This window comes from Camelus bactrianus, chromosome 17, assembly GCF_048773025.1.
Source record: "Camelus bactrianus isolate YW-2024 breed Bactrian camel chromosome 17, ASM4877302v1, whole genome shotgun sequence".
In the NCBI taxonomy this organism is placed as follows: Eukaryota; Metazoa; Chordata; class Mammalia; order Artiodactyla; family Camelidae; genus Camelus; species Camelus bactrianus.
Window position 1 is genome coordinate 39,958,454 of NC_133555.1, and position 24,784 is coordinate 39,983,237.

The 24,784-nt window shown below is 49.8% G+C and overlaps 1 long non-coding RNA gene across 7 annotated transcripts in view; it reads right to left on the reverse strand.

Moving 5' to 3' along the window:
• LOC123614301 (uncharacterized) overlaps positions 1–24,784 on the reverse strand; it is a 140,177-nt gene that overhangs the window by 34,481 nt on the left and 80,912 nt on the right. For 6 of the 7 annotated variants that reach the window (XR_012500069.1, XR_012500065.1, XR_006721664.2 and 3 more), the window contains 6 exons: positions 22,366–22,444; positions 16,461–17,221; positions 10,912–11,011; positions 6,501–6,646; positions 5,058–5,324; positions 4,600–4,709 (listed from right to left, as the gene is read on the reverse strand). This is a non-coding gene — a long non-coding RNA (uncharacterized LOC123614301). Of the gene's footprint in view, positions 1–4,599; positions 4,710–5,057; positions 5,325–6,500; positions 6,647–10,911; positions 11,012–16,460; positions 17,222–22,365; positions 22,498–24,784 lie in introns of all 7 variants that reach the window. The other variant, XR_012500067.1, reaches the window with a different exon arrangement.

Consider the following 24,784-nt stretch of genomic DNA (forward strand, 5'->3'; position numbering starts at 1 on the left):
TCTAAACTGTGATTCCTCCCAGTGTGGACTGCAGCCCTGCTTTCCACACCAACAGGCAGGCTAAGGCCCACGCATGGAGCCATTAGTGTGAGGAATCCCCAGCCTTTGTCCAGACGGCTTAACGCTGACCTGAGAGGATATGATGGCACCGATGGGTGAGAAGAGAGAGCACTGGTCCCAGAGGCCCACTGGCTTTATGGAGTAATGGTCTTAAAACCTTGGAGGAGATGGGTGCAGCCAACTCTACAGGACTGTCTGACAGAGCAGAGCCTGCAGAGGAGGTGGGGTGACTGTCCGGGGTGCTCACAGCATGGAGTACACAGAGTATAATAGCCCTGCTGTCATCCAGAGCTATATACAGGAGGTGCCACTATGGTCAGAACACAGCAGGGTGAGACCTGACCCGAGGCCCATGCACAAGGCCCAAGGCTAGAGGCCGATGGTGAACTGTTGGAAGTCCAGGGCCCTGACCTCTTCCTGTGTCTGATGTGAGTGAGAGTCACCTCAAATCAGCAGATCAGTACCATTCTGGCAGCCCAATCTAGTGTCTCCCCTCAAAAGGAACACCATGCCAGCCAGCAGGGGCCGTCTGCTCATCAGGTTACCCTAGGACAGCCCCATAAGCATGAGTCCTGGCGCTCCTCACGGCACCGGGTCAACCTGTCCCATGGGACAGAGGATCAGAGAACATCCTGACAGGGAGAAATGGGGACTGGGGCCCACATGGATCCCAGTCCATGTTCAGGATGCCCTGCGCCAACAGTAGTGCTGGCCTTGGCTTGTTCCAGGTACCGAAGTGTTCTTAGGGGGCCTTCCAAGGCAAGGGGTCAGGAGTGGGCGCTGGGGCACGGGGACTGGAGCAGAGCCTCCACTTACTTGCCGAGTTCTGAGTGCGGGGCGAGGGGGAGAAAACTCTTGAGGATCATACACCTGGTTGCTGACAAACCTGTGGTGTCAGTGGGAGTGTGACCAAGAAATCTGCCACTAGTAATTGTTAAGGGACTGAAGCTTGTAAATGCTTTACTTTAAACGTAGGACAGATTTAAGGTCATTCCTGTTATAACTCTGCTCCTACCTGCACCCGTGTGCTTGCCTGCGCAGCAGAGAGAAGAGGAGAGAAACAGAGCTAGCTGAGTGGGGACATAATCTGGCTTGGTCTGTGGGTTTGTTTTCTAGAGCTTGCTGAGGAAGGAGCAGCCCCTTGCATGCGAGAATGGGGCCAGAATGCCAGTCTGCCAAGGGCACTAGGACACTGAACCACCTTACTGAAACGTAGCAGCGTGGAGGACACTGCAGTTCCCAGAACTGCTGCGAGGCAACGGCACACAAGGGCCTCAGGGATGGAGGGGTAGGAGTGGTGAGATTTCTAACGGGCATGGACGGGCAGAAAGCAAATAAAAAACCCCCCAAATAATTAAGTGTTGGTGAGGACACAGAGCAACTGGCACTTTCAGACACGGCGGATGGGAGTGTAAGTTGGTTCAATCTCTTCTTCGCTGCCTCTCAAGGAGTACCAGCTCCCACCTGAGACAGTAAGGACTGAGGGGGCGTGAGTTACCCGAATATGTGTCTTCACAGTCTAACTTCTAGAGAAACTTGTTCAAGCCTCTGTCTTTTTCTTTCTTTTTCTGTACTCAACGATCTCCAATTCAGCTCTAGACTGATGGAGTAGCTATTCATCCTGGCCACTGGGCTTCTCAAAGGCTTAGAGCTTTGACCTTCTTTGGTTACAGCAAAAGCTCCACCTTCAGTCCCAAGAAATGTCCTTAAAACTGACCAGTTCTCATCAATAGACCTTTAGGAAATGGGCTAAGTGACAGGAAGAGACCTAGAATTTGCCCTGGCTACTGACAGTGAGTAGGAACCTCCCAAGGAGACGAGAATGGAAGGCATCGCAGGCAGAGACAAGAACGTGGGCAAAAGCATGGTGCCTGGAATTAGCATGACCTTTTCAGGAGTTGTGATTAGCTCGAAATGCCTGCCATATAAAACCGGAAGTAGGGTGCACAGGCTGGAGGGGATGGGGAAAGGATCATTCATGGATGGCCTTGAATTCTAGGTTAGAGAAGGCTGATCTAACCCCTCCTCCCCTCCCCCAAGACCCCCTACAATAATACAACTTCTTCAGCAAAGACTCTTCTACGTTTAAGGCACTGTCATGTTTTACAACAGGGATGGGAGGTGTCTTCCTGCCATCTTCCCCACAGACCCACACAGATTCTGTCCTGCAAATCTGACCATGCTACAGCCCTCCCTGAGAGCTTCAGTGCCTCTCCACTCTATAGGATGAAGCATAATTTCCTTTCCCTGGCATGTGAGGCCAGGCACAGCCTGGTCCTGGTCACTCTTCAGCCCCATCTACCATTGCTCCCGTCAGTGGAGTTCAAGGGGAAAGTAGGATTATACTCGACACCGGATGGAGACAGGCAGGTGAGCAAGAGATGTCAGTCTGGGTGGTGGGACCGGTAAGCAAATGGGCTGAATGCTCTGGTAACTCTTGTGCAGCGTGTCAGAGAAGCAGGACTATTTATGGGCTTAGGGCTGGGAAAGATCCAGTAGTAAACATTTAAAGTAGAGAATGGAGAAACTTGGCCTTGGAGTCTTGACCGAGACAGGGGCTTGAGTCCCAGCCCCGAGAGTTACTAGCTGGAAGCCGCTTACTCTTTGTGAGTCTCCTTTTCTACTTTTTCAAAAGAGGAAAAGCATTCTTGCTCTACCCACTTCACAGAATGATTTTGTAGGATTTAGATGAGATACTGTGTGTGTCCAAACCTTCACAAACTGTAAATATTTAGAAATACGAAGCATTATCGAGGGTATGGCATGTCTAGGGAGCTGGAGGCTCTGCCTCCAGGGAATCTGACCTAAGAAGATGGAACTTTAGTTTCACTTGTACATGGATCACGTGGCTCTGGTTGGGCTCCGGTCACCTCGTTATGCAAAAACCACCAAACAGATGGAGATGTCACTAATGGGTGCGCAGTTTTGGCCCCTGACTCACAGAATGCAACTGGACTCCTCAGGGAGCGCAGTGCAGTCCATCTGCAGGAGTGGGCTGGCAACCTGTCTAGTCTGTGACCAGGGGCCTCTGGATGAAGGGCTGCTGCACTATTCAGAGCCCAGTATTGATTCTGCTCATGATTTAAACACTCAGACAACAGAATCGATTGCTTTGATGTGGATAGATGTTTCCTGATGCTTGATGGCAGGTGTGGCCCAGGGACCACTCCTTCAAGCCTGGGAGCATCATCCCCTGCTGTAAAACAGCTCAATCACCTCTCATCCCCAGCATCCTCGCCAGCCCACCAGCTCCTCAATCTCTCCTCTCTTACCCACTAGTGCTGAACCCTCCTGGGCTGCTGCCAGACATGGCCCTCAATACTGCAAGCCTTAGGCTGCCGGGTCACCAGGGTCAGAGTCAAGAAAAGAGAGGGACAGACATTTATGGGATGTCTTTTAGAGTACGAACGTGCTTATCCCATTACCAATTTTGCAAAACAGGTATAATTGGCCGCATTTTACAAATGAATAAGCTGAGCCTGAGGATGCCCATCTAGGGGCCCCAAGCCTACCTCATTTCATTGCCAACAGAAGAAAACAGATGAAGAAGGAGGGACAGAACTGTCCCTGAGGAGGAATACTTAAGAGTCTTGGGCACAGTGCTTTGGGGCCCACCAGGCTGTACTGCGGGTGACTCAGGATGCAGTGAGTGGGGAGGAGGGGTAAACAGAGGAAGAGGCAGTTCTGTCCTAGGTGGCTTTAAAACAGAGCTCTGGAGGGCAGACAGAAGTGAGCCTGCACCCCTGTGCACCTCTTCTATACACACCCCCGCGGTGGCTACGTGTCTTCTTTTCCTATTTCCTTGGGGATGGGAAGGCCCTGGACATATCCAGGAAGCCCCAGGAAAAGAGCTGGGAAGCCCAGTCCCACCAAGCCAGGAAGAGGGTCCAGAGCCCTGGGTCACTGGTCTGCGGCCATCTGTGCCTTCCCCTTCCAGCCCTGTCACACACTTGGCCTCTCTTGGGCACTCCAGCAGAGTGTGGCACCACACTCTCTCAGAGGATGGTCAGATACTCCCAAGTTCATGAGCTAAGAAGGCTTTGTGGGCAGGGGCTGGTGGGACCCACTCATCAGGGGAAGAAAAGGAAGAGAAGACTCCTAAAAGGGGTTTGGACAGCCTTTCCCCAACTCTGCAGGGTGGTCAATGTGAGCAGCACAGGATTCCAGCTCACAGTCTTTGTTGACTGATTCAATGCGAGTTCACAAACATTAGACACATAACCCGCGCTGTAGTGACCAAGATGGACAAGACCTGCTCACCAGTAACCACTGAAAAACAGCATGAAGACTTAGACAGAAGCTAAAACAAGGGGCGGAGGGGACGTGGAGGGGAGGACAGGAACCTGAGCATAAAAATTACTCCTTCAGTAACTCAGCAGCCACTGACCAAACACTCACCCCTCTCTAGGTGCTGGGGAAGCAGATAGGAAGGGTACAATCCTTGTCAGTGAATCACAGAGTAGACTCAAAAAGACGTGGGCAATTATCAAAGAGCTTGAGAAATTGGACAATAAATACATGTCCAGGGGACCCTCCTACCTAATCCATATGAGGAAGGGAAGACTTCCTGGAAGCGGTGACCTTCCTGGAGGTGCTGACCTCTGAGTCTTGATGGACAGAGGATGAGTAGACCTTCTGGCTCGGCAGGCCTGTGAGATAACAAGCAGTGGGACACGATGTGTCTGTGCAGGTGGGCGTTTGTGTGTGTGTGTGTGTGGTGGGTAGAGGTAGGTAGAGAAGCAGTCAGAACACACCATGGATGTCCTAGGTGCTGTTAGCACTTTGAAGACTCTGAGGAGCCCGTGAAGGAGGGGGTGGGGGGTGTGTCCACATCCGTGCTCTGTAAGTGATGCTCTGACTGCAGTTTGGAGGCTGGGCTGAGGGGAGACTTGTCTCGGTGACGCAGGTGAGCAGCTGTGAGGGCCTTGTGAGTCATGGCTTGCACTGGCTTTGGATTTATAAATCTAGGACTGCTGGGGACTCAAGGAGGCACTCACCAGGAGAGGCGGTGTGAGCTCCAGGCTGTGGCTTGGCTACCTTGCAACACAGCTGATCAGTCATGGTTCTTAGCTATAGGCATCAGAAGCTGACCTCTGCTGACGGCAGCAGAAGAACACTGGGCAGCTAGAAAGCCAGTGACTGAGCTGGGGGTAAGCAGCCTCGAGCAATACCAGAATCAGGTGGGAAGGGGTCCGGAGGAAGCTCTGCTGTTACCACGGAGCCCTGGGTGGCACCGCTGCCACCTCTGTGCCACAAACTCAAACCTGTGGCAGAGAGAGAGAGAAAGCATTCCGTCATTCCTGCTTCTAGCTCCTGAGCCAGAGCCCAGGGTGGGCCCAGGGTTGGTGGGTCCCAGAGGTGGCTTGTGCCCTGGTTGCAAAGGCTGCTGGGAATGCCAGTTTCTGTCATTGTCAGTGTCTACAGCGGATGGCAGGCCCCTAAGACTACAAGGACTCTTAAAGTGGGGGACTCCCCAAATGAAAATGAGATGCAACATTGGCTGGCCAAATAAAGTGATCCAAATTCACAAATAAAGCTGAGAACTGAACTTGGCTGAGAACTGAAGAACTGAGGGCAGAACTGAGAAATTGTGTGCGGAACTAACAGGTAGCGAGCGATTACTCGATGTGCTAAGCGCTCTAAATGCAGAATCTCATTTAATCCTCGTAACAAATCCCCTAGCAACGACTAATAATATATCAATTTTACAAACATGGCAAATGTGTTACAGACATGTCCCAGCACACACCTAGCAGGTGGCCCAACTGAGATTCCAGCCTAGGTAGCCTGTCTTCAGAAACTGTGGTCACACTTCTACCAATGACGGCTGTGTGAGGACCTCCAGGAGTATTTATTTATTTTTTAATAATTACGTCGTTGCTGTTGTCATTGTCATCCTCATCCTCATCATCGCCATCACCACCACCACCTCACCCTCAAACCCACCATCATGTTACCATCATCCTGGCAAGTGGAGTATCAGGCTCAATTAAAGAAGTGGCAGGGCGGGAAATGCCGAGGCAGTGTGATCTACAGGCTTTGGAGACTGATTTGACATGGGGTGGTAGGTATATTCCACTGAATTACAGCACTGTAACCAGCTGTCCCGAAGCCTCAGTGTTCGTGGCAGGAAACTGTGCCACATTAACTGTTAACAGGAACCCCAGCCTTTTCCAGGCCCCATCTCAAGGTTCTCCCAGGAGTCTCCAAGAACAGCTGGGTGACCTTATGGGTCATCAGACCAGGTTATTGGCTGTCAATGACTGTGTTGTCACCATCCTTTCCAAGCCCAGGCCTGCTGTAGGCGCTGCCGGCCATGCCGAGAAACCCTAGCGTTCCCATCCGGGCTTCTGATGGGTGGACACTCTCCTGCAGCCCCTCCTGGTGGGACTGGAGGTCCCCCCCAACAACACACACCTCCATCTCCCAGACTGAGTCACCTGCTGCCACACAGTCCCCAGAGTTTGCCGCAACTGCCCACGGAGGCTGAGATGCCCCAGGACCACTGGCCGCCGTCCAGGAGAGGCCTTCGGAAGCAGACGCTGCTCACTCGGCCACTGATGCTCTTGGCCCTCGCGGCGCCTGCCTGTGTGAGGAGAGAAGAGGGTTAGCTCCCCTCAGCTTCACCCTGTGATGGGGGGTGTGCAGGAAGGCTACTGAGCCTCCAACAGCCTCTAAGTTCAGGGGGACGGCAGGTTCAGTTACTCCCACAAGCCACACCCCGCTCTGCCCGAGGCCCACACAGATCACGTGCGCGGCTGTCACGACCCCCCGGGCCCTGCGGCAGAAAACAGCAGGAACAGTGCCCTCCCTCTTCTGCTCCCCTTTCAGGACCCGCCTTCCTTTTCTGATGTTGGGCTCAAATCATTCTCCTCTCATCCCCACCTCACGTTCATTAATTCGTTCGGTCAGCAGCAAATATTCAGAGCGGACCGATTATCTGTCAAATGATAATGTCTAGGTAATAAGGATGCCCGTTTGTCTTGGTTTGGGTCTCCCTGCAAGCAGCGCTGACACAGGGACTTGGCTGTGGGTTGTTAATTTGGAAAATGATCCAAGGAAGCAGGAAAGAGGGGGCGGGAAGACCAGCAGGGAAGGAGGGATGCCCCAATGTGGGGGTGCATTATTGGGGTCCAAGAAGTGCACAGAGCACACCCGGAATCATCCTCCTGGAGGAAGGGGCAGGAGTTTTTATCCGCAGCTCCTGGCAAACCCCCCCCCCCTCCAGGTGAAGAGCTGCCTGGAGGGGAAGCCAGGTGCTGGGGGTTACCAGCCTGCCCTGCCCTTCGGAGGGCTGAGCTGGCTCCTGCAGCTTTGGTGGGTCTTGGAGGTAGAGAAGGTCAAGCCTGGGCACATGCCCGAGGAGTCTCATCCAAGGTGGAAGCCCCCTCCCCTTGCAGCTGGACTCAAATCAGCGGTGAGGGGAGGGGCTGCGCTGCGGCACCGAAACCTGCCACCCTTCACGAGGTCAAGCTAGTTCACGTAAAACGCCTAGAACAGCACCTGGCCCCAGTGAGGCTCTGTGTGAGCCTGTCGTTACTAGTTGTGTGACAGTCCCAGGTGCCTGGAGCTTCTCTGGGCTCTGTGGAGAGACCCTCATGGGACTTGCCTTCTGTTTACAAAACATGCCCTGTTTACATGTCAGAACTCTGACGTGTTGTTCAAGTTCCTCTGCCAGGAGGTTCTTGGCCTCCAGGTAAACGGGTCATCTGAGGATGACACGGCCCCACCTGCCTGTCTGCCTGGTGTGTATCTCTGTTCTATCTCTGCTCCTCTGGGGAGGCCTCCCCTGTGCTCCCTGCTGCTCAGGATTCCAACGAGGGTTTGAGAGCTAAGGTTTGAGTCCTGGAAGGAAAACAATCAAACCCAAGTCATCCCCCTTCTGAATTACATCCTGATGGGAAGAGAAGACAGCTAGAGACCACAGTCACTTAGCTTTTCAGTAATTGATGGATAAGAGACAGCAGCCTGCATGAACACACACCTTCTGGATACGCCACTAAGAGCAGTTCAGGCACAAGAAACCACTCTGCCATCCCTGGAGGCCTGGCCTGGCCTTAGCTAATCTGATGACCTATCCTTTCAAACGGGGCAGGCCCAGAGCCTGTATGTCTAGGCGATAAGTGCACCTTTTCACTGGAGCCTCCTGGAAGCAAGTTCGGACTAGCCAGTGCTGACCTGTCCGAGCCAACTTAGCCTGACCTGTCTCCTGTCCCAAGAAGGAATGTCCCGTCCTCCGGCTCCTGCCTTGTGCCCAGCCTCAGCCTTCACCATGCTGTCCCCGTAACTGCCCCTAAGATGCGACACAGGATATGGCTCTTTGAGGACTCCCTTGGCCACCTTCTTGCTGGATGACTCCTTGGGGTGCACTGGTTTCTGGCTTCACAGGGAACCCCCTTGCCCTCCACCCTGGGCTGACAAGGCCAGTCACAGGACTCCTGTGCAGTCTAGGCTGCCGCCCGCTCCTTCTCAGATCCACCAATAGGAAGAGGCTTGGTACACCCCCCCCCCCCCGCCCAGGGTGAGAGCCAGAACTCACCTGCTTTTCACAATGTTAATATGATGCTGTGAAAACTTGCTTCTACAGGTCCCTCATTTCTTATCCACAATTTCAAGATCCAAAAAGCTCTGACAACCAAAAGTTAGTTATAATCTAAACCTCAGCAAAATCTGACCTAACACCTCGTTTGCCGGAAACATCTGACCTGCACCACGGGGCTGGGGGGTGGGGCTGTTTAGAGCCTTTACTGATCTCGCTCGGTATGAATATGCACCCAGGCCACTGCGAAAACATTCCTGCCGCTGGTGATGAGATGCCCCAGAGCCCGCTGGGGCAGCTGTGTAAGGCACGGCATGTGCACCACATCACCTTCCTTAAACACAGTCTACGTTCTGAAACACACCTGGCCCCCAAGAGCTGGAGATGCCAGACTGAGGCCTGGTATCAGGACTGCCCCAGGGAGGGTTATGATCCGGGAGCGTAACCACGAGTGGCCTTTGCTCCCCAAAGTTCAGATGCGGGGAACCAGGGACAGCTGCAGCCCGAGTTAAATATCACTGGATTCTTTGGCATAATAACAGCGTCAGGACTTCTTAAGGAAGTCATATTGACATCCCCTCCATTAAAAAGAAAACAAATGTTTTTGCCTCCTGTAATCCACATCCATTAAGGCAACATCCCCTTCAATAGCTGAAACCCCCTCAGAAAGACCAGAACCCTTTCTAGATAATATTTTGGGGGGTCTGTCTTTCCTTATCCATCCTTTCTTCCCCTTCTTTCCTTTGCCCCACCCCCAAGCTTCTCCTCTCCCTTTGTTTTTGTCTGTAAAGAGCGGCTTCCATACATTATGGGTCAATAAGGCTTCTTAGGTAATTAAAGGGACATCTGCAGCCTGGACTACAAACGAGAGGCCACCCTGTTCTGCTTCTAGTTCTGCCTCTACTGAGTGTGACTCTGGGGAAAAGAAGAAAGAGAAAGGGCCAACATGTATTCTAGGTACCAGGCACTTCCACTTGGAGCGGGCAGAGAGGATGCTTTGGACACAAACTCCCTGTCTCCCCCTCCCCCAGGTATTTCTAGTCCCCACATAGATAACCCAGGTCTGGGCTACAGGGCAGACAGGCTGGTAGGTTCAATGTGATGTCTGAGCTTGCGTTCTTCCAGAAGCAGACCCTGCGATGAGGTTCTGGGAGGTGAAGGGAACAGTGGTAAGGAGGTGGGAGAAGTGAGCCAGGGGTGCCTAAAGCTTAATCCTAGGGGGGAACCTTGGAATCAGTACAGAACATATGCCTCAGAATTATCATCACTGTAGCCCCCCCCCCAGGTGTGAGGGAGCAGGGGGGTTTACACACCATCTCTTGAGAATCCTGGCTTGAGGGCTGCTGAGGGCTGGGCCGACAATGGTCTGGCACTTCTGACCTGCTTCCGAGGGCCAGGCGGCCTTCCCAGGTTCTAGATAAAGGCCTCAGACACAGAGATACAGACACTGGGGTTTGAAGCTGGTTGTCACATACTGTAATAATAAGGCAGGGCGCTGACAGCATCTGTTGCAGTTTTTGTCACTAAACATTCAAAGGAGTTTTGGCACTGCTTTATCAGATTCACAGGAGAGGGAAAAGAAAGTGGTTCCTCACTGCCCGCCCCAGTTTTGGTGGCTGTGCCCCCATCATTTGGGTGGGAGAGACAGCAGAGCCGGGAAGAGCAGTAATGATGCCGGGTGGTGGGGCCATTTGTGCCTAGTGACTGGTTAAGTAAAGGGTACGTTATCTACTCCTGACCAATCAGACATGAGGGGAAGCCTGTGGTGGGGTGTGTAGGGTTAAGAGGGGTAGAAGAGTGGGAGTGGGGGCAGGAAGAGTGTCTGGGGAAGGTTTTCTTAAGAAGGAGACTCAGAGAGAGAGATAGTGCCCCTCCTTCCTGGGGACCTTGCCCTGAGTGCCTGGTATGGATGCACTATCTTGCCAACATCACCAGGAGAGGTCAGCGTCGAGGATGGGTGAGTGGTAAGACGGAAGGTTCCTCAGTCTCTAATGACAGTATCACCTGGTGGCTGGTTTGGGTCCACCTCACACTACATGGCCTCTGGACTTGCTTACTGTTGAAACCTCATGTGAGTTGGAGCCCTCTGTTCCTTGCACCCTAAAGCATCCTGACTGATAGAAGTGGGGGTCATGTCCTTGAGACAACAGCTCGCACCATGGTGAGAAGTAAGGGAAGGGCGTGCCACGGGCAAGGGAAGGCTGGGCATGTTTGATGAGTTGGTGTGAAACATACCTTGTACTCCACCTAGAACATCCCCAACAATCTGTATTAGTGAAAGAACTATTAATGAACTTTTATCAGGCACCTACCCCATGGGCAGCACAGGAACAGGTCTTTCTGGGAATAAAAGTCACATAAAGCAATGTCCTTGTCTTTAAGCATCATAAACTTCAGTTGGTGGAGACAAGACTAGGAATAAAACAAAATAAATGATTTAGAGAAAGGTGTGCTGGAGTAGGGAAAAGCTTCCCAGAAGTGGGACAGCTGAGCTGAGCCCTAATCAGGGGAAGGACAGAGGGGAGGACACTGAGAGAAACAAGCCCCAGACAACACTGCCTGCAAACAGCAGGGCTGAGGTTCAAATCTAGGATCTCTGGCTCCTTCCAACACCTGGGCATCCAACTACTACACTGGGAAGAATTCCTGCTCTCAAGGTGGACGCGTAGGCCTGGAATGCTGACTTACTAATTTACAATGAGAGGGGGAACTGGCCAGTATTATAACCCCAAATTTGGAAAGCCAAGTTCTATTCAGCAGGTGCCCAAAGGAAATCAAAAGATACCCTCCCCACTACCTGGATGGGGCATGTGTCTTCAAGGGTGACACCCTAGCTCAGTCCTGATAAGAAAATGGTCAAATCTTGGGCTCCTATTTCAATGCCGGGCTGTTTACACCATCCTTCTCCAGACATGGTCAAACCCAATGTGCCGGCCTCTAGGTATTAATTGTATTTCCATTCAAGGGTGAGCTAGCAAATGTTTGACACATGGCTCTCTGGGCGAAAGAAAATGTCCTGATCTGTAGCGTTTGCCAAGTTTCACGGTGTAAAGACTCCCACCAAGACTGGTGTCTACCCGTGTGAAGAGTGGTGGGCAGTGGTTCTCCTGACCGGCGCTGGCGGAGGCCAGCGCACACTGCGGTCCCCAGCATCCTGCCTCTCCGGGACTACGGCCAGATTCCCCGTGGGAGTTGTGGGGCGTTCTCAGACTTCTCAGCAGCACATTTACTAAATCGGTCGCAGCCATCGAACATGAACTTTGTCGGTTAAATTCCTGGGGAAAGGCCCTATTTCCAAGTTCTTGGAGAACGTTTTATTTTTACCCCCATACACCACCAACTAACATAGTTTTAAGGTGGCCGTTATAGTGACTAGGAAACTGATGGACTCAAGAAGCCCAAAATGGATTTTCTTTTCACACTGTCTTAAGTTCAGAATTCTGTGGGGGAAAAAAATGTAAGGAATGGGGCATGGGGTCTGCAGTGGACTAACACCATAGTTAGCAATAGATGCATCTGTACAGAAGAATCTTCTGGAACAGCCTCCTCCCTCAACTCCTCCCCCAACCTCACTTTGCTGTCTTGCCCAGTACAAAGTGAAGGGAAAAAAAAAATCTGTGTTGCTTAGTAACAGCCCAGGATGCGGTGGGGGGGGGGACCAGTCAATACAACCCTGAATTGAGGCCACAACCACCCACAAAACTCCATCCTGAGGATTCACAGGGAAACCAAAGCAGTTACAGTCTCTCTAGCTGGTGGGCGAGTCCCATGAGCTCCGGGCTTTGGGTTATTTAAGGTGAAATATCTGGGATATGGATGTTATCTTCTGGGAAGAGTAATCTACTCTGAGGTCGTCAGAATCAATAGGCCGCTTTGAAGTCTGACACGAGCCATTATTGGTAATGCTTTGGTTGTGTTTGTGTATCAACAGTTCAGCAAAAATAGGCCCACTTAGCACTGCCCACGGAGAGCCCCATCTGTCGGTCTCACAGTGAGCACTCTGCACTTACTGAAAGCATCAGCGTCTCCCAAGGGCTGAGGGAGCCCCAGGGAGGCCACGAGCTGAACCCAGCACAAAGGATTGTGGGCGGAGCTTCCAGGGTGGCGAAGGGCCCCACTTCACCTGAGACCCAGGCTTCCCGGGATGCTGGACTTGCAGTGCTAAAGCCAGGGCAGTCCTGGTCAAACCAAGACCGCGGGCTACCCTAATCAGTGGTTCTCAGCTGGAGGTGATTTTGCCCCCCAGGGAGAGCTGCCAGAGAGAGTCCAGGATGCTATTACATTTGAATTTCAGATACACAACGAAAACTTTTTTGGTAGACATATACTCCAGTATCTTCCAAAGAATAGAGCGTAAGGGACACCTGCACAGTTCAGAATGTATGGACATTACTTGTCTGCATCTGCTATTTTTTCTCCCTAAGTCTTTCCTTCTGCTTGGACATTCTTGCCTTGCTGTGTGGAGACGTATAAGTATGTCCCAAATATTACTGATTCCTTGTTTATTCGAAGTTCAAATTTAACTAGGCATCCTTTTCTTTCTTTTTTCCTCCTTTCTTTCCTTTCTCTTTCCTTCCTTCTTCCTTCCTTCCTCCCCTCCTCCCTAAATTGGGCAAGCCTACTCTCAGGGGACATTTGGCATAACTGGAGACATCTTTGGTTGTTACAACCACAGCTTGTGTGCCAGGGGTGGGGGGTGGGGAGCACTACCAACATCTAGTAATGAGGGACCAGGGTTGCTGCTAAACTTCTACAACACTTGCGACAGCCCCTCGTAACAAAGCATTGTCCAGTCCCAAATGTGAGGGGTGCAGAGGCTCAGAAAGCCCATCCTGGATCTCACTGAAGCCCATCCTAGACCTCATGTAGCTCTGTCTTCTTGAGAGAACACTTGAGGACCAACGTGGCGCCTCTCCTTTGTGCACACATGGAAAAACTGTAAGTTCCTGACCTTGAATGCTTTTAGTCTTACAACCATTGGTGCTTAAGAAGTGACTAGAAAAAGGCTTTTCCGTTGCAAGGCTCTCCTTTCCACACTCAGGGAGAGCAACGCGGGTGTGCATGAAACAATAGTGCAGATAAAAGCTCAGTCGGTGTGGTCTCCGGGACGCCTCCATCCCCCCAGACTTTTATGGTGACACTTCCTCGCACTCCTGAAGCTTGTTCTTGGCTTTGAAAACAGGGCTTCAGAATGTCTTCATTGTTTTACATACACCGGCACTGGCAGCGCCTGGAGTTTTCCTGAAGGAAACCGTAGCAGCAGGAATTTTGTGTAATACTGTAAGAAGGGGGCTTTATCCTTTCAAAAATACATCCTTTCTGCTTGTTGCCAGCTCTCCCACAGTCTTGTGAACAACATAGCTCAGAAGTTACTGAGGCGTTTTTATGTTTTCCCCGTCTCCCTATAGCTCGCATCCAGCAACAGAAGGCGATTATTCTGTAATCCACGCGTAGGCACGCCAGCTTGAATGAACGAACGAGTGAATCAGTGAATCAAAATGGCAATTCTGTGCTCATTTCCCTACTGAGTAAGAAGTGAAAGGGACACAAACTGGTGAAATCTGACTCTGCTGGGGAGCTCACGGAAGCGGAGTTAGCGTTTTACAGGTACAGAGTTTCAGCTGGGGAAGATGAAAGGGTTCTGAAGATGGATGGTGGCAATGGCTGTACCATGGTATGACTGTACTGAATGCCACAAAACTGTACCCTTGAAATGGTTAAAATGGTGAATTTTGAGTTATGTGTATTTAACCACAATTTAGGTTGGTGGGATGGTATTCATCGAGGCACGTAGTAAGCGTTCAGTAATGTTTGCTGATTACTTCCCTAAGGTTGATCTGGGTCCAACTATTTGCATGCTTTCCCCCCAAAAGCTTGACAATTGCCTCATCATCCTGTGTTGCTACCCTTACAGGGAAGGGGACATTGCCTGTGGCATCGTCTCTCTGTTCCTTCCTCCAGCCATCATTGAAGATAAGAATGCATTTTCCATTTGGAAGTAACTCTTACTCTTCCAAAGTCAGATCCTGCTAAGTCTTGATTGTCTCCAAATAGGTACCTGATGCGTGGGGACCTCTTGTCTTTTCCCGAAGTGTGGGGAAGGCATATGCCATTCTGGTTTGAATTGGGTTTGGAGTACCAGTCGAAAGATCACAGAGACGGTCCAATGTGGTAACTAACCGGGCAGCCCCGGGAGCCCCCCAGCACTGGGTCTGAATCCAGCTCTGCCCCTGATAGCTCTGTGACCGCAGGACACTACTAGCCCCTCTGGGCCATCCCTTCCTTATCTGTCACGTGAGAACTCAAAGTGGTACTGCGGTTGCCTGGCCCAAACAGAGCACTCGATAAAAGCCAGCTGTTACTGGTGCTGTCACAGGCCTGTTCCAGGCAGAGGGTCCTAGAAGGAAACTTCTGAGTCTGACTTCCTAGCAGTGTGTTCTCTCCATTCCACTGCAGCCTCCCAGGAAGCAGGCGGAACTGGGAATTCTCTTCTCATTTGACACAGAAGAGGCCAGGGAGACTTCAGAACGTGACACATCTGTCCCAAGTGCTCTGTCCCTGGCCAGCACTGACCTCCCTCCCCATTGCAGGGCTCTCGAGGGACAGAGGGGGCTTCCTGGGGATACTGAGCCCACTTTTTTCCTTCATACGTGATTGCAGGTCCCTTTGCAAAGTTTCTTAACATCCAGGAGTGAGAGGAAAAGGTGGTTGCTGACCCCCAGCACACACATACATGCCTGCACATAAACGCACATGCACATACATGAACACACACATACACACACACACACACACACACACACACACAAAGTGGCTGTGAGACAACTGGCAATGGCCCAAAACCAGGAGAGAAGCTGTTCTTGGTGATTTCTGAGATCCTCTAAGGAGCTGTTGGTAGAAGCTTTGTATGTGTGGGAAGGAGGGACCTGGGGGGCAGGGGGGGTCTGTTTGAGAGAGAATGATGTGCCAGCCAACTATGCAGAATCTGAAATACTCTCTGCTTAACCCCTAACTAGCACCCCTCCCATCACTGTTCCACATCCACTTAAGAGAGCAGTCTTTCCAGAGAAAAACAAATATCCTATGTTATCACTGATATGTGGAATCTAAAAAATAATACAAATGAACTTATTTACAAAACAGAAACAGACACAGACACAGAAAACAAACTTAAAGTTACCAAAGGAGAAAGGGAGGGTGGATAAATTAGGAGTATGGGGTTTACAGATACACACTACCATATATAAAATAAACAAGCAACAAGGATTTACTGTGTAACACAGGGAATAATATTCAATATCTTGTAATAACCTATTGTGAAAAATAATCTGAAAAAATATATATGTAACTGAAAAAAAAAACCTTTCTAGTTAATTCTTCTCATTATTATTCAAACTATCCCTTACTCTTAGAAAATGCTCGTTTCCTGATTGCGTTGCTTTATGTTATGGACACGATGGGGCATCTAATTTGGTGCCCTGAGAGCAAGATTTGTAGACTTTACTTTGTATTTGTCAACTTTTGGTTGCTTTCTAAAATGAGAGTTTCTAACTGGAAACATTAGACACTTAAAGGGTTGTAAAGAAGAAAACAAAGCAGTCTTTTCTAAATTCTAATTTAACCATGTCGCTCCCCTCAGTGACCTTCATCGGCTACTTACCACCTGCTGCTCAGGCTTGCAGCTGCACAAAGTCCCACACGCCGCGCCCCCCGCCGGCCAGCGCGATGCCCAGCCTTCCCCTGTCCTCCAGCCCCGGGCAGTGCATGCCCCTCTTCTCCCCACCCGGGGCCTTTCCCCCTTGGATTGTTCTCTCTGCTGCCCCTCCCCTTCTCCCCCTAAAGATGAACCCCGTGGTCTCACCTCTCAGGATTCTTCCTGGATCCTCCTTCGTCCTTAAGGCTCATCTCCTCATCCTCCAGTGGAGTCATCTGTGCGCTTTCATTTCTGCTCAGCCAGCCCACGTGCTGGACAGTGAGGACTATGTCCGAGTCCCTTCCGACTCCCCAGTTCACAGCACAAGGCCTGGCCCCAGGGCACATTCTTACACGCTTACTGAATAAATGAGAGAATGGATGGATGGCTTGGGGCTCTGAAGGCATCTTTCCACATAAATATTGTCCAAAAAAGGACTCTGTGTTCCCAGCAGACCACTGACCAGGGTGGACCTCTGACCTCCGTGACATTGCAACAGACTGACTCCTCTACACTCACGGAGGAGCAGCAGCGAGGTTTGGGGGCTGACCTTGACTTGATCTGGCAGGAAGTAATGCTGGTGGCCTGGCCTGGGATGAGTTTAGGACCAGTGGGCAACCCACTTTGGGCCCGTGAGAGTCATGGAGAAGGTGGCTGGAGGGTCCGACAAAGTTCCTAGAGGATGCAGACAACCAGGTGGCCTCTACCAGCCACCTAAGAGCAGAGGGGATGCGGGTGTTGGATGAAGCTGACTTTGCAGGGGGCAGGGAGGAAAAGCAGGAAGGGCCCAGGTCCCCGAGGTACTGCCGGATCCGTGCCTCAAGCCGCCCACTCCTGATCTGCAGTCTGTGCGCCCGTGAGGTTTCCTGTTTCTGCAGCCACTTTGAGCTGGATCTTCTGTCACTGGCAGCTGAGCGCAGGGTGATCCCCTGTGAAGCAAAATAAACATAAGCTTTAGTTCTCTCCACTTATGTGGGCCCTTCCCAGGGCCCAGGAGGGACTAAGTGGTCCCATGTTTCTGTAAAATTTGCAAAGGCCAGGTATCCTAACCGCCATCCATGAAACCACTGCCCCTTTCTGCTTGTACACAGCTCTGTCCCACTGCCCCTCCAAGGCTGCAGGCAGCCACGGGCTGTTCTGGGATCTGGTGAAGGGATGTGGAAGGCCGTGGTCCACGGTCACTTTGTGGTTTAGCTAAGTTGTGACGGGTGACTTGGTGCAGGACTGACTTCCACGAATTCTCTCACCTCCCTTGGAGCCGACTCACTTGGCGCTGTGTGTCGGAGGTGCAGGGCCTTTGAGAATGTCACACGATATGAAACACAGAGGACAGTGTGCCACACGGAGCCACGTGGAGGGTGGGAGAAGAAGTAAGATTGGAAACATGTTCCGAGGAAATTTCTTCCACTTTCCTGATAATGTGAACTTGTAAGTGAAGGCTTCAGTTCTCTGCAATGCTTCTTCAAAAACGGGAAGTTCTCGCCTGTCAGCTCCGAGGGTATCAACCTCCTAATATGCCACTGTGATGACGCGGTGACAGACTGGTCAATGAGTGTCTTCAACTTAAAGACGGGCCACCGCCTGAGAAAACCCGAAATGCCTGGAGACCTCTCCACTGAGAGAAGATCCCCACCAGTTGATAATAATCCTAAAAAAGTATATGGCCTTACCAATAATGAGTTGTGAAGCTACAAGAAACTTCATAAACTATCAGTAATAGAAAAAAAAAATCTGAACCACCACGCACGAGAAAAGACTCATCCTTCTCCTGGCTCTGTAGAAAAATATTATATAACTGTTGTCAGGTCATGCAGCAATCAAACAGAAGCCAGACAAATACTTGCAGGGGAAAGGGGGTGTCAGGCAGCTAGTTAATGAAAATAATCTGCTGTTTTTTTGGATTTTGTGCTGTTTGTGTTGTTAGCTTTTTAATATTTAGAATTTTTTGTCATTTTTTCTCATTCTAGGCATTCATTTTTAGACCTAATTTTCTATGAGTAATTTTGTGTTTTTTTCCTCTAAAGAGAGGTCCCTGAGCTGTGTGATCCTCAGGGTCCCCGGGCCCATGGATCTGCTCTGACTGGTGGTCCGGCTGCAGCAGAGCCACCAGAGTGGGGCCCTGCCTGCCTCCCTCTGCCATGTGTCTTCCTAGGAGTCCTTCTGGGGACTCAGGGCTGTCACTGCCATGGCCTCTGGCAGCCACTCCAGTCACGGAAAGACCAGGTGCCAGACGATCCCTAGTGACGCTCCTGATGTGTCCTGATGTGCAAGAAATGTTCTGAAGGGCTAGAAAGAGAACCATCCTAAACGTTCCAGCAGCAGCAGAGACACAGAACGTCCCCCCACATCCAACCGTACCCCAGGCTGGAGGGAAGCCTCTCTCGTGACCTGGTCCCCAGGTTGCTGGCACAGATGGCAGGGCTCCTTAACCCGGACTCTGTGGACACCTCCCCACCGGGGCCCAAGGGTAGAATTCAATGGGTCTGTAAACCTGGATAGGTAAAACATTGCATCCTTGTTTTCACTGACTTCTAGGTAAAATTTAGCATTTTCTTCAATTACAAATGGAGACAACAGACAGCAATGCTGGCAGGATTCTCACCAAGACGAAGCATGGGTATTTTTCTACCCCGTGAATCTTTTTGCAGTTATCTCGAGAGACCATTTAAGTTCATCATTACTTCAAATTATAGTCATTATTAGACCTGCTGCTAGCTCTTATTTAATGTGTTGATATAGAAGCACATATATTCCTGTATTTCAAATTATGCTTCATATTTTCATAATGATTTCAATATAATTAGCTTCCTTTATAATCTGTTATTTTATTTAACTCATTTAAAAAGTTACTCTGTGAAGGGGTCCATCGGACCAGGCTGCCGTAGGAGTCCACGGCGCTGGAAGGGCTAAGAACACCTGTGATAAAGGAAGCTGCACATACAGGGAGCGAGGGCAGGAGGTGGGACCAGGAGACGATGGCTGGCTTTTGGCTCTGAACTGAATTTTTCAACTCTTTGCATTCATTCATCCTTTCAGAGACCATTTATTGAGCATCTACTATGTGGTGAGTTACACATACATTTTTCTCACTTAAGTTAATCCAATACTCCCTTTATGAAGTGGGTGGTCTTATTAAGCCCATTTTGCAGATGGAGAAATGTAGGCTTAGGGAGGTTAAGTAACTTGCCCAACGTCAGCTGGCTGCTAGCGGGAGAATAGGAATTTGGCGAGGTGGCATTTGTGACAAGACACACTCTGTAACCTTCATGCCAAGCTGACTCCTCTGGGCAGGGACTGAGAGCCCAGATAGGGAGCACAGAGGCACTGCCATCTAACCCAGCCTGTGGAGAGGCAGGAAGGCTTCCTGGAGGAGGTGATCATGGAGCTGAGTTTTGATACTTGAATAGGAGCTGGCTGATGTCTAGACAGCAGCAGGAGGGGTGTGGCAGGCTGTCTGGTGGAGGACACGGCACGCAGGAGGTACTGGGAGCAGGAAGAGAGGTGTTATGAAGGAGGAGTCGAACCAAGGAGTCAGGGAGCATCTTGGTTTCCTCCTCTAAAACCTACAGCTGCAGAACTTGTCCTAGCCACACAGTTGGGTAGGGACGGGGTTCTCTCAAGATCACTTAGAGCGACTGACCATCCAAGTTTCTCCAAGACTGAGGGTTTTCTTGGGACATGGGGCTTTCAGTGAGAGAGCTGGGAATTTCCCAGGCAAAGCAGGACAAGCCGGTCACCCTAGAAAGCCAGAGGGACAGCTTTTCTGGCAACTGAAGCAGCTCTTTCCTGAAGACTGGGCAGGAGACAGTGATGTTCACCTGCAGCTCCTGGGTTCGTCAGGCCTCTGGCGGGTGTGAGCCAACTGAGGTATCTGCAACTCACCTGAGGTTCTTTGAGCCAAGAACAGACCAGCCCTTTTCAAATGTCCCTGCCCATAACAACTGGCTGGCCTGCTGAAGAAAATGCAGATCCCTAGGCCTATGAATCCCTGGATACTGAGTTCAGCACATCCAGGTGTGGTCTGAGGAACAGCAACTGTACACTTGTTCTTCCGGGGACAACGGTGCAGAAACCCCCAGATGCTGGAAAAAAGAACTTTAAATGTACCCAGATATTGTACTTTTTGCAATCTATCCTAAGGGCAAGTACACAGAAGTGAATCAAAGAATTATCATGTCTTAGAAAACAACCTTATAGTTACCAAAGGGGAAAGGTGAAGGGAGGGATAAATTAGGAGCTTGGGACTAAGAGATACCCATGACTATATATAAAATAGGTAAAGAACAAGGACCTACTATATAGAAGAGGAAACTATATTCAGTATCTTATAATGAAAAAGAATCTTATGACTGGATAAAGAAGTTGTGGTATATTTATACAATGGAATACTACTCAGCCATAAAAAGAATAAAATAATGCCATTTGCAACATGGATGGATCTGAAGATTGTCATTCTAAGAGAAGTAAGCCAGAAAGAGAAAGAAAAATACCACATAATATCACTCACATGTGGAATCTAAAAAAAAGAAAATGGTCTTATTTACAAAACAGAAACAGACTCACAGACATAGAAAACAAACATGGTTACCAGCAGGGGAGGGGATGGGAAGGGATAAATTGGGAGTTCGAGATTTGCAGATACTAACTATATATATAAAATAGATAAACAACAAATTTCTCCTGTATAGCACAGAGAACTGTATTTAATATCTTGTAGTAATCTGTAATGAAAAAGAATATGAAAATGAATATATGTATGTATACGTATGATGGAACTATTATGCTGTACACCAGAAATTGACACAACATTGTAAACTGACTACACTTCAATAAAAAAAGAAAAGAAAAAGAATATATATATCTCTCTCTATATTTATATATCTGAAAAGAGTATGTGTGTGTATATATATACAGTAACTAAATCACCTTGCTGTACACCAGAAACTAATATAACATTGTAAATCAACTATACTTCAATTTTTTAAATGTTTTTAAAAATTAAAAAAGAATTATCATGTCAGTATTATTACAACAGAAAAATTAGGGGGGAAAATCCAGATACTGATTAAGTAAAATTTGGCATTTCTATACAATGAAATGCTAGGCAGTCATCAAAAATATGTTAGTAGATCTCTGTTGAACTGGAATGATGTTCAGCATACATTTAAAAAATTTTTGTTTTGAACTAAGTTTAGGTTTACAGTAAAGCTGCAAAGAGAGTTCTAGTGTACCTTTCACACAGTCTCCGCTGAATGTTAACATCTATACGATCACAGTACATTTATCAAAGCTAAGAAATCAGCATGTTTACAAACTTATTAAACTATCCACCTTATTCATATCTGACCACTTTTCTATCAGGCTCTTTTCTGCTCCAGGATTCCATCCAGGATTCTCAGTTGCATTTATTTGTCACGTCTCCTCAGTTTCCACCAGACGGTGACAGTTTCTCAGTCTCGTTTCTCATGACCTTGACATTTTTGAAGAGGACTGGTCAGATGTTTTGTAGAATGTCCCTCAATTCGGGTTTGTCTGATACCTTCTCATGATTTGACTGGGACATGGATTTGGGGGAAAGGCACCTCCAGGGTGACGTGACTGTCTCATGTCGCATCAGAGACACATGAAATGAACACGGTGTATCGCTGATGTTACCCTCCATCACTGGTGACACCGGCCGAATTCCTCTACTGTCGAGTTTCTATTTTTCCCTTTCTGCACGTGAGAAGCAAGTCTCTCGGTGCAGTCCACACTCCACAGAGCGGAATGAGGCCCCACCTCCTGGAGGGAGGAGGATCAGTGTGTGGGTGAAGTGTGATGAGAGGGAACGGTGTGGACTGTGACCTAGTGGAGAGGGTAGGTCCTGCCAAAGGGAGCAGCAAATCTCAGCTCTGGACAAGCGTTGCCAGGCAGTGGGGGTTGAGTTATGCCAGTATTTTTAAGGAAAGCTAGAAAGCCAGATTTTTTCCCTCTAAATTCTCCAGATTTTTAAAAGTCTTCAAGTAATTAAAAAAAGTTAAAACCTGTATGGGCCAAACAAAACAGAAGCCAGGACTGAATCTGGCACACTCACCGCTTCGCTTCTTTTGCTTTGAAGTCTGGAGGTCAGCCCTGTTCTCGGTCCCCATGCGTCTCCATCCATCCTCTTGCCTCTTGTAAGGTGGGGAAAAATACTTCGTCAACAGCTGAAGACACAACATGAAAACTATCAAGGAGAAGAGATATGAGAGCAAGCAGGGAGACTGAAGTTTCAGAAACTCCTTCCCACCCATGCAGACATTCAGTTTCGCTGGAGGCTGAACCTCAACCGGCTTCAACTCATTTCAATTAAATTTCCTAAATATTACTGCACACCAAGCACGAAGGTAGGCCTTGGGGATTTTTTTTTTGCATGCCCACTGTGTGCTTGACACAGAGTCAGATGTTTTAGCTGCTTTGTTTCACAACAACCTTGTGAGGTAGAAATGATCCTTTTCATGGTGGAGAAATGAGGACTCAAGAGTGGCGAAGTTACCCCGCTAAGGTCCCCGTGCTGGTCAGCAGCACAGCTGGGTTTGAGCCCCGGTCTGTGACCTGTGCGTCTCCAGATTTCTCGTTGGCTTTGGCTACCACTCTTTTCTTGGATACAAACAAGTGAAGTGTAAAACTCACAGCAAATAAGCTAAGCACTCCAGTGGAGGTGAGTGAAGGGGGCCGAGGGAGGGCCGGAAAGGGAAGGCCTCCCCCAGGGGTTCTTAGGCTACTTGCCCAGGTGACACCTGGGGCTTGTCAGATCTGGGATCTGAATCAGAGGTCTGGGGCGGGGCTCCAGAGACTGCGTTCCCAAGAAGTGCCCAAGAGATGTCCAGGTCGAGGCTCTGTCTGCCACACCTTGAGAAGCAAGGCTCTATCTCATGATCTCAGATCCTCTGAGAAGAGTCACTTGATTGGAATGGTGACAAGGCAAGGATGTAGCTGGTCGGTGTGAATCCCTCACTGTTCCCAGCAAAGCAACCCTCCCCGCTGCCTGTCTTCAGATACGTAGCTGTTCACGGTTGCCAAGGACTTTGAGGCTGCTGTCCAGGTTTGATCCTCAACTATCATTACACACACCTTACAGGTGGGGCTCAGGTCTCTTAATGGTTCTAACAATTCCAGAATTCCTGATTTCAGACAGGGAAAATGAGTGTTAGGTGCAGCGAGAAGGGTTCAGTGCAGTCAACAATGGCAGAAACACAAGCCCCAGACCCTGTGTGAAAGGGGTAATGACTTAACCACAGACAGCGTGGTGGAGGGGTGAGAGGGGAGTGGTTTGGGAAGCCTGGGTACCAGTGGCAGGCTTCCCGAAGCAGGATCTTGGCAGGACTGTGCATGTTTCCTGTCTAGATTTCACCTGTAAGAGTCCAGGTCAGGAACCTCACTCCTCAGTTAGAACTGTCCAAGTCTGAGGTTTTTCCAGTGGAACCCACCAAACTCAGATGCCCAGCCCTGTGGCCACCTTATTTACAGTTGCTTGTGCTCGCCTGCTCTGTGACATCCTGCCCTACGGGGTGGCCCTTCCCAGATGCCAGTGGTGTGCATGGTTACCCTAAGACTTGCCTACTGGTCTTCCATTTTCATGTCTTATCAGTGAAGAAGGGTTGGGAGATTTCAGGGACAAGACATGTAGGCACTGGGGACAAGAGAGGGAGCATTTGGAACTTGGGGGATGAAGTTCTTAGATCCACCACCGTGAGAGGTGCGTATGAGCTGTCATCTCAGGGTCCTAGCAGTGGGTCTTTTAGGACAGCTGATTCCCAATCTCTAGCTACTGGGCTACCCTGTAAACTTGGTCTTCAGCAATGTCTGCACCACTCTCCGTGGAAACTGGAGGAAGAGGGGTTACTGCTTGCTAGTCAGCGCCAGTGCTGGGGAGACAATCAGGTCAGCTCTGTGATTCTAGGCTTAAAAAGAACAAGTCACACTAGAGTCTTGGGTGAGCATAGTCCTCCTGGAGCAATCAGCATGTGCTGCTTCTTCCAACCCTCCTGAGTTCCCAGAAACGTGCTCTCATGCCCTAATGAGAACCCCAATCATTTCTAAATTTCCCCTGGCCTAGCTGGAACTGACTCTCTGAAGGCAGAAGAGGTTAAAAGTGTGTTTTAAGCTCCAGGCAATTAGAGCAACCTTGCAGAACCCCTGGCACCCAGAGGATTTATATTGGATTTTATCTACTATTAATAATGATCAAATGCAGCTGGCATTGCAGCTCTGAAGATTCTCCAGGAGAGTGTCTTCTGGTTTGGGACTCAGAGGAGACAGTGTGATGCTTGGGGCCCAGACCTTGCCAGGAAAAAATAATCAGGAAATGAAAGAGCCCCTAAATTAGAGCCTTGTGCTCCTATTTTTAAAACACGCCCTGAAGGCAGGCAGGCAGAGAGAGGTCGCTCTCAGAACTTCATTCACAGGGCGGTGGGGGTGGGGTCAGCGGTGGGGAGGGTGGGGGGAGCTGAAGGAGAGAGCAGGGCCCTCCC